This window comes from Tachypleus tridentatus, chromosome 7 (assembly GCF_004210375.1).
Source record: "Tachypleus tridentatus isolate NWPU-2018 chromosome 7, ASM421037v1, whole genome shotgun sequence".
In the NCBI taxonomy this organism is placed as follows: domain Eukaryota; kingdom Metazoa; phylum Arthropoda; class Merostomata; order Xiphosura; family Limulidae; genus Tachypleus; species Tachypleus tridentatus.
In genome coordinates, this window is record NC_134831.1 from 22,507,533 (window position 1) to 22,521,227 (window position 13,695).

A 13,695-nucleotide genomic window follows, 5' to 3' on the forward strand; every position below is an offset into this window, starting at 1 on the left:
ATATATATATATATATACATCAGTATTGTTTAATCTAGCGGAATCTGAATAAATAGCTGAAAACAAATTAAGTTTTAACAATTTCGTTAAATCTAAAACAATTAACCTCTTGCTACATTTCAGTATTACATTAATAATGACAGATTACATTAATTGTAATCACCGTAATCAAATCCCATGTCATGTGATTTCACATAGAGTGTCCAGCAAGGAATTTCAGTAGTAATGATGATCAAATGATTTGATATGAAACTAGATAATACCTTTTACAGCATGTAACCTCAAGAAAATGTATAATACTTAGTGGAATAAATTTGTTCTTTTTGTTGTTGTTCTAATTTTTTTAAAGCTACATAAGGACTTTTTCTTTTAGCCGTTTTCAATTTTGAAGTTATAAAATAGAAGGAAGATAGTTAATCAACAGCACACACTACCAGTTTCTGGTATACTCTAATCAACCAGGAGGATCTGATCGGCTTTCTTTATAATGAAGCTCGATTTGTTTTTGTTGTTTTGGAACGCGAAGAGTTAAAGTTCAGACCCATAGCCCGCACGCTAACCATTAGGCCACGCCTAGCCAATAAAAAGTTGAAAATGTTTATTTTACTGGTAAGTGACTCTGGTTTGACTTACAGTTATATGCTGTTGCACACGATCTGAACGGTGAGTTATGAAAGTTAATCCCGTTAATAAGTTAAATGTTACCTTAAAATGACAGATGTTGCTGAGTTACTTCCATTCTGTTGTTTAGATTGAAACTACTTTACAAACAAGAAACTGTATGCCATGAATATACGAGCACAATGAGTGACACTCAAAACATGTTTATCCTGAAGATAGAAAAAGACTTGGAACTCTAATATCTGACTCTAATTCCAAAATTAATTACACTAATATCAAAGAGCTCTAGAATAAGATGTAATCTTCCCTTCTCTTTCCAATGCCCAAAATGAGCAACCAGAAACTAACGTGTTTAAATTTCATTATTTGAATTATATCTTTAAGGTTAACAACTTCTAACTTTAAGTTTCTAGTAGTTTATTTGGAAGCTAACAGAAATGCTAACAAGATCTCTTTTTAGAAACAACTCATCTTCTCTGTCGAGCAACTGAAACCTTTACTGTCTTTATCAACAATAAATTAGTATTTAATGACAAGTATTGTGACCAAGGAGACAATATTGGGATAGTGACACCATGAATCGGCCTGGGAATTATAAACGTTATCAACTTTACAGATGTTCACTGAATATAGTATATGTATACTTTCGCTTATGAAAAATAAATATACAGGCTCTTCTACTCCGTTCAATAAGAGCTACTTAAATGTGATTTATCTCCCTTTTTTCATTCTCTGTTCACCAAGAACATTCTCTTGATATGGTACATGACGCCAAAGCTAGGTGCTCTTTAGATTAGTAGTTTGTGTGTTAACAAATACTGATAATAAGTTTAACGAATTTTGCTTCACCTTATAAGGTTTCCCAGTAAGAAAAGCTAGAAGTTTTTCAACTGTACGTCTCTGTTATTCTAATGAACTATAGCATTGAGCGAAAAGCTTCGTCATCAACAAATGTGCTGGTCACTAATAGTGTGGTTGAAACTCAATTATATTCTTCATTGAACCATCAGAACTAAGAATTTCCAAGATCCAACCAATATGATCTGCTCATGGTGTTACTTGACATAGGTCAAATAGTTCTTCTTTTTGGTGATGTTCATTATAGAAAACATTAGTACTAGCACTCAATCCCTGTGCTATTATTCTATTGGTTCACTTATAACAACGATAAGTCTGTTTGGTACATAGCTAGAAGCATTTAACAATGTAAGTTAGTCAGTGAGATTGAGGAATTTATGGTTTTGTGATTGTTTTTGTATCTGTTCTGCCTAGTTTCTCAATAGATTCTATGACTTATAATTTTGTATGTGGTTTGTTTATCACATAATGGTGTCTCTGAAATTTATCAGTTATTTTTAACATTTATTGTTTGGTCGTTAATGGTGTATATAAGTAAATAGTATTTATTGCATGTATTATGTATCTTCCCCTATTCCTACCAAATATTACCGTACTTATGATATGAACCTTCCTGAACTTACAGAACACATATACAGTCATGTGAAAAAGTTAGGACACCCTATGAAAGCCTGTGTATTTTTTGTAGCATTTTGGATATATAGATATTTAATCTCAATTTTAACAATACTGAGAGATTATAGGAATATAACTAAACAATTAAAACTGAAGAAAAGACTTTTCAAGATCTTCTGTAAATGTAATTCTACAAAAATGCATATTCTAACTGAGAAAAAAGTTAGGACACCCCCACATTTATTGCCAATTAAAATGGCTCACTCTCACTTCAACAGTCAGGAGCACACCATACTAAATGTCTGAGGTTTAAATATGGCAAGCCTCATTCAAAATGCTGAGTAACGATCTTTTAATCATGTGCACCTGGTGTGATACACCTGTCTGAGGCCTTCACAAAGAAAATTATAGCAACTTATGAGTCTGGTAAAGGATTTAAAAAAGATCCCAAAAGATTTTAAAAAAGCAGCCGGAAAATAGTCAACAAGTGAAGGGCTTTCAAAACAACTGCCAACATGCCCAGGTCTGATCGTCCAAGCAAGTTCACTTCGAGAGCAGACCGAAAGATGCTAAAAGATGTCTCCAAATACCCTAACATGTCATCACGGGACCTACAGCAGGCTCTGGCTACTGTTGATGTGAAAGTGCATGCCTCTACAATCAGAAAGAGACTGCACAAGTTTAACTTGCATGGGAAGTGTGCAAGGAGGAAACCTTTGCTCTCTAAGAGAAACATCAAGGCCAGACTGAAGTTTGCCAGAGATAATGTAGACAAAGACCAGGACTTCTGGAATAATTTTCTTTGGACAGATGAGTCCAAAATTGAATTATTTGACACCAGAACAGAAGACATGTTTGGCGTAAACCAAATACAGCATTCCAGGAAAAGAACCTCATACCAACTATGAAGCATGGAAGTGGTAGTGTCATGGTTTGGGGCTGCTTTGCTGCAGAAGGACCTGGACAGCTCACAGTCATAGTATCCACCATGAATTCTACTGTGTATCAGAAGGTGCTTGAGGATTATGTGAGACCATCTGTACGAAAATTAAAGCTGAAGCGAAACTGGACTCTGCAACACGACAATGACCCAAAACATACCAGTAAATCCACCAAGGACTGGCTGAAAACTAAGAAATGGGGAGTCCTGGAATGGCCGAGTCAAAGCCCAAATCTTAATCCCATTGAGATGCTGTGGAGTGACTTCAAACGGGCTGTACATGCAAGAAACCCCTCAAACATCTCACAGCTGAAAGAATTCTGTATTGAGGAGTGGGGCAAACTTTCTTCAGACCGATGTCACAGGCTGGTAGATGGCTACAAGAAGTGTCTTACTGCAGTTATTTCAGCCAAAGGGGGTAACACTAGCTATTAGGGGGTAGAGTGTCCTAACTTTTTCCTCAGTTAGAATATACATTTTGTAGAATTACATTTACAGAAGATCTTGAAAATTCTTTTCTTCAATTTTAATTGTTTAGTTATATTCCTATAATCTCTCAGTATTGTTAAAATTGAGATTAAATATATACAAAAATGTTACACAAATACACAGGCTTTCATAGGGTGTTATAACTTTCTCACATGACTGTATCATTTACATTAGAAGGCTAATACATTCTCAGACAATGGTGTCAACAAACATCAAGGTCAATGGTAAGAGAATATTAAAAAATAATGTTTTATTTTATTTATAAGTTCCATTCAATATTAATAGTCGTACTATGAAACTTGCGTGATCCTAATTTAAATATTTTTAAACTTCTATAGATGACCTTTAAAACTTTTCGTCGTAGTTTACCAGTTTTTAAGCCACTAACATGAATATTTTCATTTTGCAGTTTAGACGTACAATTCATTTATATTTAAACCTTTACTGAAAAATCACAATCGTAATCTGAGGATCGTGGGCTCAAATCCCCATCACACCAAACATGCTCGCCCTTTCAGTCGTGGGGATTATAAAGTTACGGTCAATCCCACTATTATTTGTTAAAAGAGTAGTCCAAGAGTTGGCGGTGGGTGGTGATGACTAGCTCCCTTCCCTATAGCCTTACATTGCTAAATTAGGGATGGTTAGCGCAGATAGCCCTCATGTAGTTTTGCGCGAAATTCAAAACAAGCCAAACTGAAGTGAGTGTTAGAAATCGAAAGAAATTTCTACTTTATTTTTGACCAAATCTATATATTGAACAAATTTTTTATGTGTAATTTTATTGTTCAACGTGAACTAAAACTGTTGTAAATAACAGAAATATCTTCTAGATGACTGTAAAGGTTATGGTAGAACTCGAAAAGCATGAAATATACGATTTGATTTCAGCTAAACTAAAACGACTTTATGATATAGAGCGTGCTTTAGAACTTGTTACTTCTGCTTGGAGGAACGGCATAAATAAAGTACTTTACAAATATCATACTCTCAGGTATATATAATAAGTACTTTAAAGATACGTTGCAGTGTATTAATAATGTAACCATGACATCTACATTTATAATACAAATTTATGGCAACTTAGTAACTAATACTTAGTCCGAGTAGTAAAATAGTTTTATAATCGTAGTTAGTTTTCATCATGAGTGCAGTAAGCAGAACCATGTAGTTCCCACATATCAACTCTAGAGAGAACACATCGCTTTATGGAAAAACTTGAAAATAAATAGAAATATCACTTTTTTTATTCTACTGTTTCAAATAATCGCATAAAGTAAATGTATATTTATTTATTTATATCCACAGTCATAAATATTAATGTTATTCGCTTTCTGTTCAATAGAAACTAGAGTGGTGTGCACTAATACTCGTAATTCTGTCTTTATTTATAAAGCACAGTACATATGTGCTTAAAGTTATTCGGTTTTAATAAGTACTTTATTCCAAAGTCATAGCTTTGAAACCGGTTCAAGTACCTCAGAAAGCATCAATTTCAAGTTATACCCCCCCCCAGCCGATATGTTATTAGCAGGGGGTCCGACGCTTGGTATTGGTAAGCACCTTGCACGAATGCAATGCAGTTTGCGCATGATTAAACTAATGTTTAATAACAAACAGTAAAACTTTTGTAGTTTAAACAGTTCAAAGTTTTAAATACAGGTAAATATAACCATACATATAAATATAACCAGTCAAGTAGGTATAACCATTCAAGTAAATACAACCTTATATGTTAATATAACCAGTCAGATAAATATAGCCATACAGGTAAATATAATTAATTTATCTTATATTTCTTGAAAGATCATTGTATCGCAGATAGCTAATCTTGTTAGTCAAGACATATGTCAGTGAACACATAACTGAAACCTGTTGTTTGACGTATGTCAGTGAACACATAACTGAATTCTGTTGTTTGACATATCTCAGTAAACACAGAACTGAAACCTGTTGTTTGACTATGTCAGTGAACACAGAACTGAAACCTGTTGTTTGACGTATGTCAGTGAACACATAACTGAATTCTGTTGTTTGACATTTGTCAGTGAACACAGAACTGAAATCTGTTCTTTAACATATGACAGTGAACACATAACTGAATTCTGTTGTTTAACATGTGTCAGTGAACACATCACTGAATTATGTTATTTAACTAACACCTGTCAGTAAACACATAACTGCATTGTTTCGTTTAGTATGTTAAAATGAAACAGGATACCAGTTGATGTAGTTTCATCCTAGAAGACAAACATTACCATTGCTGTTATTCTTGTATAATAAACACGTGCTGCGCACATTCTGTAGTATTCTCTCTGAAACAAAAACAAGTGAGGCAGGATGGATCGTCAGTGGATGTGTTATTAATGTCGTGTTGGAGTGATCCTGAACGTGAAATTTAGTATTTTTGTCAAACTACACAGCTGAATAAATAGTTATGAAACAATAGTTGATACCTACCTTCTGCACGTAAGTCATTAACTGATATTCTAGTTATTTTACTTTTATATCCATATTACCTGTAAAAAAGAGAAAAAAAACTAAGTAATTATTTTTCGATAAAAATTGAAAACCTAATTGCGACTTTATAAACAACCTAAAACAAAATAATTTCAGTTGTATTTTGATTACACACCCTACCAATACCCTATTTCTATTTGAATTTCACATTCTATCTGAACCCTTTTTGTATCCGGGTTGCACACCCTATCTGTTTGGTTTCTGGATAGTACAACTCACCAATACTTTTTTTTCTATTTGTATTGAATGTGTGGTTACAGTATGTGTAAGAAAATGAGTGTTTTGATATGAAAGTAACGTTACCAAAAATACCAATTTAGGTTACAGTCATAATTTTCTTAGTCATCTTTATCAGTCATGAGATTCTAAGTCATCTTTAACTTGTTATTTGCTCAATAATCACCAACAACAGAGAAGGCCACTTCATTAATGTAATCTACTTCATATCTTAACAGTTGATGGTCTTACAGTTTTTCATGATGCTAGGAAAACATGTTAGGTAAAGAAAGAAATTTACGCAATGTCATGGTATTAATAACCTCTCAACCACTACTGTGTCGTTACAATATACAGTTAGTTTTTTCTCTTTTTATAGGTAGTTATAACAAGGTAGATATTGCACAAAATATGTTTTTAGAAATTAAATAAATAAGTAATATTGCGATAGTTATCTTACACTAAACATGTGATTTGTAAAGAGCGTAAATAAAAATTGAAAATAATTATAATCCGCTTACATATTTCGCACAATAACAGTCGGGGTTCATAAAGCTAAAGGTATAAATAGTACGTGTACTACTAATATTTCTGTCCTATCCCAGCTGGTCTGATCAACCTCGTCTAATATACGTACACTTTAAAAGACGTATCGCCGACAAACATGTAACCTCGTCTGATTTATTTCAATGTCACAGTCAAGAAAGGAAAATGACTAAATTGGCCTGGGTCCAAAACACAAGTCTGTAATTTGAAGGATAACTACCCTGTCTCGATTGGCAAATTAAAGACATAATAATTGTTTATTGAGCAAACCAGGTGAAGTTACCATAATCTGTCTGTCTGAGAAGGTAATTGGAAACTGTTTCCTTTTCTTAATGTCTACGCATGATGAAGTATTGTTTATTTATGAATTTCGCGCAAAGCTACAAGAGGCTATCTGCACTAGCCGTCCCTAATTTAGCAGTGTAAGACTAGAGGAAAGGCAACTAGTCATCACCACCCACCGCCAACTCTTGGGCTACTCTTTTACCAATGAATATTGCGATTGACCGTCACATAATAACATCCCCACGGCTGAAAGGGCGAGCATGTTTGAGTGATGGGGATTCGAGCCCACGACTCTCAAATTACGAGTCAAGCGCCTGAACCACCTGTCCATGCTGGGCCATGATGAAGTGAAAGAGGCACAGTAGTCAGAGAAATATGTATGTACTTTCAAGCATCACTGAAATCGGTTGTGGAATTTCTTAAATTCCTAACAAGGTTCCAAAATTAATCGTAAGTTAAAGGTCTTCCCGATGCTATATAAGCCCGTTAGTCCAATATTTTCTCAAATTTTACTTCAATCCTTTAGTCTACCATATTTCTTATATACTATTTCAACATTTTAGTGTGTATGTGTTTTTCTTATAGCAGAGCCACATCTGGCTATCTGCTATGTCCACTGAAGAGAATCGAACCCCTGATTTTAACATTGTAAATTCGAAGACTTTCCACTGTCCCAGTTGGGGATCCAACCTTTAAGTCCAACCTATTTCTCAAATGCTACCTAAACCTTTACGTCTATAATATTTCTTGGATACACTTCGACCATGGGTGCCACATTTTTACAGAAATTACTTTTAAGATGGAAATGATATTGTAAACAACCACATACAAAATTTCGTACCCCAATCCCAAATGAAAATAGATGTGTAAAACATCAGCTGTGCCATGTTCAAAGTAATTATAAAACCTAAATAATTATTCGATTTCGGCATTTACTACTGAGTGATACCGGTTTATGTGGATTCTACTACTCAGTTCCCACTACAAAGAACAAGACGCATCACATTAAACTAGTTGAAACTAAGACGAAAAGAACGTTACTATACGTTCATCAATAACACAAACCATACTGACTCTTGTGATTATGTTCAAAAAGTAACCTTATATGTAAAAGTATACTCTACAATGAGAAACATACTATACAAACAAAATATAACTCTCTGGTAATGTTTTCAACATAGGACGCACCCTAGCAAAATGTTGATGTCTCACAGGAAATCAACGTTCTGAATGTTATGAATGGATATAAAGAAAACATGACCCGATCTTCCAGTTTGAGAGAATGTTTTACGATTGTCTTCTATTGTTGGGTCAGTTATGAATGCTGGAGCTTCATAACGAACACCCACTTAATTATTAGAATGCATGGTAACAACTGTAAAACGTCCGTATATGACAGAAAGAGAGATTGATAGTTCCTTATTGAATTTAGCTGCAAATATGTAGCATTTGTTTCAGATGAATTTCAAACAGAATTGATAGAACAAAATTTGAAATTTGTATGGACTGCATGTTCCTCGTGTATGTAGAATTGTTCAAGATTTTGATTTCGGTGCAAACATCTTCAAAAGGTTTAATGAAGAAATCGTAAATCTTAACTAGTTTAGTTTATAGAATAGAAATAATGAAACAGACACCTTCTCACGTCAGGATCAGATTGCATTACTAAATCTTTCATGGACATCACTAATTGTCTCCCGCTGATACAGCGGTAAGTCTACGGATTTACAATGCTAAAATCAAAGGTTCGATTCCCCCTCGGTAGACTCAGCAGATAGCTCGATGTGGCTTTGCTATAAGAAAAACACACAGACACACACCACAAAACAACACTAATAAAAGACATAAAACATATTATTTGTTGTAGTTTAAGTTAAACCTTTAATTTTACAATGTATTAGTTGAAATTGAAAATTTTATTTTATTTCTCTGTATAATACCTATAATCGTATTTTCCTTATTTATCGTACCTGAACAATCGACTTATATTATATAGTCATAACAATTCCATGCGCCCGCCGCTAGTACAGCAGTATGTCTACGGATATATAACGCTAAAATCAGGGGTTCGATTCCCCTTGGTGGGCTCAGCAGGTAGCCCAATGTGGCTTTCCTATAAGAAAAATACACACAATTCCATACGTCTAGTAACTTCAATACCAGATATCAGTTGCTAAAACTGTTGCATAGATACCTATTTTAAAGCAGTGTTGTACTGTTTGATAAATTCTTATCGTTCAGTGCATTGTTGCCTGATGAAGGCTGCAATAAGAAGGTTGAAAACTGGCAAATAAAAGTATTCTAACATAGACAAAAGTCCGTATATAATTCTATATATTAAGAGTTGTTGTTATTAACAGTTGTGTTTCATAAAAAATTAATGATATATATATATACACTTACATACTGCTCTTACGTCTGTCATGACCAGTCTGTCTGATATCCCTATTATTGGAAAAAGGTCTCGACATAGAAAACAGACATATTACGATACATTTTTCTTTACTTCCGATCATTATTTTTTGGATTAGTCTTGCAGAAAGTAAATTTTCACTTGAATTTTTTCTCTTCTATTTGTTGACTCATGTATGACTTAAAAACTCTACAACAATACTTAAATTCAACTTCACCGATATGAATACAAAATATTTTATTATAAGTCGAAGCTTGTGACCTACAAACATTAGATTAACTTCGTTTGTTGATTTAACTCTACGCTACAATAAACTATCTGTATGTCCTTTTAACTAGCAATACATTTCTAAATACATGTGAGAAAATTAAATATTCCCATATCGACTACTTATCATTCATATAATACATTTAAAGGTTAACAGTGAAACCATTTTTGTAAGAACATTGGATGTTCAGTAATCGTAGTTTTGTAGCCTTAAATATCATTTCCTCAATTTATTATACTTTGGTTAAAAGATGCAAAAACATTAATTGAAAAACAAACATAATATTGAGATATTTGTTCGTACTGAAATTTCCATATACTAAGACATTTTTCTGAACAAATATCCATGGAAATAAAAAAGCTAAATACATAACAACTGTTCGCCGTTAAATTTACACAAAATTCGTTGTCAACTTTTAGTAAGTCCCTATCTATTGATCTTTGTTGCAACATACACCGAGGTCAGTGACTTCATGTGTGGATGTGCCTATGTATTGTGAGCATGCGCTTTCATCTTGTTTCCATTTCATACTATTGACCATATAGAATTAAGTGCTGTTATCTTTACTAACCTGCACTTTAGCAAACAGAAAGGTGAACTTTCTTCACAGATAAACAAATATACGCAATATTTTCTTCAGAGAATAATAACGAAGTTACATCAGAACAAATTTGAAGATAAATTATAGTCATTTATCATTCTTGTGCAATTCTGGATTTTCAGAGACTGGAATTTATATGTTCTGGTATTTTACTACTCCTTATAATTTCTATATTGCTATCTCCATACCAACCTAATGGGAATTTTTTACAACTAATAATTTAAAACCACTACCAAAATTATTACTATAAATATCCTTATAAAACTTATTTTTTAGTAATAATAATAAAATAAAATAATAATTTAGAGATAAATTAACTGAACGGTTGTGTGTTTAATTTGTTAATCTTGAAAAATAATCTGATGTCATAAATGTGAGTTGGGGTTTGTAACAAATAATACGTAATAATAAAAAAATAAGAGAGCTATAAGTCAGATAAATAAAACGTAAAAAGTAAACTTGCACTTATTTATACATTATATGTGTAAAAAACTCCTCTTGTCATTAAACTAAGGCAAATGATTCTAGTGGATTCAATCTTAATAAATGAATGTACGGGAAATAATTGGTTTTATTTTGTTAAATACACAACAGATTCTTATAGTGCTTTGTAATGCTTATGGTTTTTAACTCTTAAATGTTTGTTACTGCTCATATGATGGTAAGTAATTGCCTGTTTTTGTTTGTTTATTATAAAAAACGAACCAACGGTCCCCGTCACACCAAATATGCTCGCCCTTTCAGCCATGGGGGCGTTATATTGTGCGGCCAATCCCACTATTTGTTGAGAAAAGAGTAGTTCAAAAGTTGACGGAGGGTGATGATGACTAGCTGCCTTCCCTCTAGTCTTACACTGCTAAATTAGAGACGGCTAGCGCAGACAGCCCTCGTGCAGCTTTGCGCGAAATTCAAAAACAAAACATAATCTTGTGCAAAGTTTCTTTCACAAGTTTACTAAAATATCAATATTGATATTCTATTGCACTTTACGTCAGCGTTTTGTAAACAGGATTGTGCTAAATCTGCAGATGGTTGAATAGGTTGTATTAAAACGATTTTGAATACGTGAGTCAACGAATCACATGAAAAAACACAGCCGAAATAGAGTCGAGATGAAAATGGGATGACGTTGTTTGTCATTTTATAGGTAGTGTGTTGTTACCGAAATCCGATTGTTTTTGGGACGGGTATGTAAGATTCATTCCCGACTTAAAATAGTCATACTGAAATGTTTTGATCGAGGATTTATATTTTCCAAGTCATGAATACTTTTTGTGCTTAATGGCGTTGCGAATTGTAAGGAATATGAACCAACTTATGGCACCAGGATCATCGTAAAAAGATAGGAAACAAATAATGCCACAGCGACACAAGTCACAAGTTTATTCCACGATATGTTCCTTCAACCATGGAAAACATCAAGTAGATGGGGATATTAATGTTATGTCATATGAAGACAGCGTCCATGGATTTCTGTCTGATATAACTGTCGAAATAGCTGAATTAGAAATTGGAAAGCACACAGGGAGGAGTGATGTACTTTGAACGTGACAGCCATTGGAGCTTCTCGGCTATGCAAACTACGCTTCATGGTTATTATCAAGATTACGGTATTCAGATAGTCATCAGACACAGCATGAGTGAGCTTATGTTATGTAGTGTGAAGATAATATAATGTACTCAGCCTCCATAGCCACCGGTTTAATAACGAACTATTGTGGACTGTGCTTAAATTTATCATTTAATATTTTTATTTCTTACAAACCCTAGTTTAGCGTAACGGTTAGGGTGCTCAAATAGCAAATTACAAATCTTGGGATCGAAACTTAGACCCAAATATTTTCTGTCTCACAGTTATAATGTGATGGTGAATCCCGTTATTTGTTGATAATGTGAAGCGATGGTTGCTGCCGATGGGTTGCTTTTTCTGTAGTCGGAAGACTAAAATTAATGATGACGATAAATATCCTTAGTAATTCTGCCATAGACAAATATATTTTATTACAAACATAATTGTTTTTCGTTATTGAATAAAACGCTTTCCGTCGTCACCAGGAGGGCTATCTGCGCTAGCCGTCCCTAATTTAACAGTGTAAGACTAGATGGAAGGCAGCTAGTCATCACCACCCACCGCCAACTCTTGGGCTACTCTTTTACCAACGAATAGTGGGATTGACCATCCATCACATTATAACGCCCCATGGCTGAAAGGGCGAGAATGTTTGGTTCGACGGGATTCGAACCCGCGACCCTCGGATTACGAGTCGAACGCCTTAACACACTTGGCCATGCCGGACCCCCGTTCAGTAAATACAACACTTGTTCTACTACCGAGGTTTATTCACTTTTATAAGCTATTGCATGTATAAAAGCGAGTAATGCGCCGTGAGCGTCATCTTCGGGACCTTTATATTTACTTCGCAACAATATTTCTAATAATTTGACAGTGCAGTATCACTACTGTTAACATATCATAAAGCCTTTCTAAGGAAGAATATGTGGTGTTAACTAAGATTCTTAAACGGCGTGTTTAAGAACATTGTTGAAGTTCAAGAATCTTGCCTTAAATTATATAAACCAACGCACTTAGAGACAGTTATTATTGTTTTGTCAGCTGGAATCATTACACTATAAGCCTTGGAAGACATAAATGTGATTAATGCTTATTAGTTGGAAAACTACAAAATTTGACCTGGAACGTTTATAAATGTTGAACATTATAAACTGCTCAACTCCAGTGAATTAATTTTGGACATTAGTATTCTCCGAGGACCTTAAATATCCTCATCGCTAAAAAGTCAACAACGTTAGGACAACCAAGCTACAATTTTAAGCGAGGTGTAACAACATCAACTCAGAATTAATTTGCTCGTCGTGGGCCTGGATCGTCGATAAAATATTCAGTTCTGACCGAATATAAAACTCAGTATTGTCTTTTAAGTTGTAAGACTGTTGTATATAAATCTTTATTCGTGATAGCTATTTTAATAACCGTTATTATAAATTATATTGTTGTTTCTACTTTAAAATACATTTGTGTCAAGAAATAAAATAATGTGTATCAATCTTCTTTTCTCTATCGAATTTTTGGTCTTATAAACCAGAGAGGGTCAGGTTCGCTTGGACCTATGTCGAAATTTGGGTCGGCATGGCCAGATGGTTCAGGCATTTGACTCGTAATCTGAGGGTCATGGGTTCGAATCCCCGTCGCACCAAACATGCTCGTTCTTTCAGCCGTCGGGGCGTTATATGTTACGGTAAATCCCACTATTCGTTGGTAAAAGAGTAGTCCAAGAGTTGGCGGTGGGGGTGGTGACCAGCTG